Source organism: Gymnoscopelus microlampas (assembly GCF_963454915.1).
Source record: "Gymnoscopelus microlampas genome assembly, chromosome: 24".
In the NCBI taxonomy this organism is placed as follows: Eukaryota; Metazoa; Chordata; class Actinopteri; order Myctophiformes; family Myctophidae; genus Gymnoscopelus; species Gymnoscopelus microlampas.
The window spans coordinates 5,655,103-5,657,173 of record NC_139961.1 but is presented as its reverse complement, the minus strand read 5'-3'; the positions used below and the strand labels follow the sequence as shown (position 1 = coordinate 5,657,173).

General features: G+C 45.9%; 1 long non-coding RNA gene across 1 annotated transcript; it reads right to left on the bottom strand.

Annotated features, from left to right (window-relative positions):
* Positions 1 to 589: 589 nt before the first annotated feature.
* On the bottom strand, positions 590 to 1,414 carry LOC311040836. Its single transcript, XR_014600329.1, has 4 exons — positions 1,339 to 1,414; positions 1,132 to 1,239; positions 982 to 1,044; positions 590 to 689 (listed from the first exon to the last, which is right to left on the bottom strand). It is a non-coding gene; the product is annotated as an uncharacterized lncRNA (long non-coding RNA).
* Between the last annotated feature and the right edge of the window lie 657 nt (positions 1,415 to 2,071).

Here is a 2,071-nt window from a genome sequence, read left to right as displayed (position 1 = left end):
CTGAATAGCCAAAGAAATCTAAAATGATACAGATGCGTTCCCGGTCTTAATGGGTTAACCTCCTGCAGCCCAGGTTTCTGGTCATGGTCATGGTGTCCAGTATCACTGGCACCATGCTGTGATCATGAGCACGGCCACGTTGTGCCACCGTCAGCTTCACCGTGCCAGTAGCCCAGGTTCCCGTCGATGAGCAGCACCACTGGGGCCGGGGCAGGGTGGTGGCCAGGACCTGTGGTACAGTCAGGCTTTATTTCTGTTGCATTAGCATTAGTTTAGGGGTTTATAATAACAATACATCAATTTAAACACTTATGCAGTCAAATATTTCTGCATTTGATCCATTTGATTGAAGATCCCTGGTGTAGGTATATTTTGCTTGTTGATATTATTTTTGTTTGGTTTTTCCCACGCTTTGTTTCGATGTCCCACGTCCTAATTGATTGATTAGCTCCTGCTGTGTGTCCCCTCATCACCTACAGTTTATGTCAGGTGAGGTGTGTGTTTGGGCAGCCTGGCATTCAGTGAGAGAATGGGGGTGAGCTAGGCTCAATATTTTGAGTTTGGGTTTGAACCCTTAACCTCTGGTTTCCGCCCATCGGGAGACTTTGAAATTCTTCTCCGTTTGCCCGTCTCTCCATCTTCATTTGAGGACACGTCATCCAAACCGTGTTTTACTGCCTTTCTCATTTCTGGGGGGGGGGGGGGGGGGGGGGGGAAACAGACAAATATGTTCAGATACATACAGTACCAGACTGTCACACACCAGGAGACACAAGCACGTCAAACATTACTTCCATACAGATACGACTGCAGAGGATATTTAAATTGTCTGTAACACATTTCTGCCACTTAATAAAAAGCCCTCTGGGGGTCAGGGAGTCAATTCCATTTAAAGTAACTTTAAGCTTTTCTATGATAGTAAAACATCAGGGTTATCAGGAAAACAAAACAAGTTGTGTTCCAGTAAGCGTCAGTATTTACCAGTATGTCCAGAGAAACAGCTGTGGGTGTGGTCTTCCTGTTTCACCTCCTGTTTAATGGTGACTGGAAACAACAGAGAGACAATTAGACATGGTTTTATATTCAACATTCTACAGTATGTGTTGGGGGAGTAATGTTGACCTCACACACCTGTTATGGGCGAGTTGTGAGTGTTCATGGTTGCGACACGCTCTGGGTGTGGTCTGTCTGACATGTGCTCTGCGACCGGCTCAGTCTTCACTATGTTGTCCGTCTCTTCTGAATTGGGAACAGGGATGGTTAAAGATTATGAACGTCAACAGTGGTCTCTAGCTGGGACATAATCTGTATGTGTGTGTGATGGTTGGTTCAGTATACCGTTATCTGTGCTCTTGTCTGCCTCTGGTGGCCTGCATGACTCCAGTATGTGGATGCCTACAGATAATCAGACCACTACAGTTACAACACCACAGATTCACAGAGCTGTGGATGGACATTGTCATTTTTACTGACCCCGATATGGTACGATATGGTCCACCTGCAATGACCTTTTGCAACCTTTATTTTCATGTTTCCTAGTAAAACAGTGGCTGGTTATGTCTCAGCCAATCACAGTCTCAGCCAATCGTCCCATAAACCTCAGGCTATGGGATCTCTTCAACTACAAAGGCTTGTGTCGGCACTCGTCTCGTGCTCAGCAGGCAGAGACAGAGAGGCAGTGCCAAAGCATCTGCTCTAAAGAGTGAAAGCATGCACATGGTGCTGGAGTATTTCTACTTTGCAGTATCGATACTTTTACTAAAGCAATCGAGAACTTTTTTTTTTGGTGGGACATCAACACATTCCATCCAGGGTACGAGAGGTAAGGTTGTGTTGTCTCGTCCCGCAGGTGTGAGTTTAGGACACGGCAACAACAGCACATCGTGTTTATGGATGCAATTTGTGAGCCTATTAAAGTGTAACGACTTTCCCTGAAGGTGCAACATGCACGGCACCAGGAAAGACAGGCATGTCCAGATGTTTTGTGGGAGGGGTTCCTGAACTTTTTCCAGATCGAGACCCAAAACAGAAATATAGCGTCTCCCCCATGGGACCCACGACTTACAAAAAT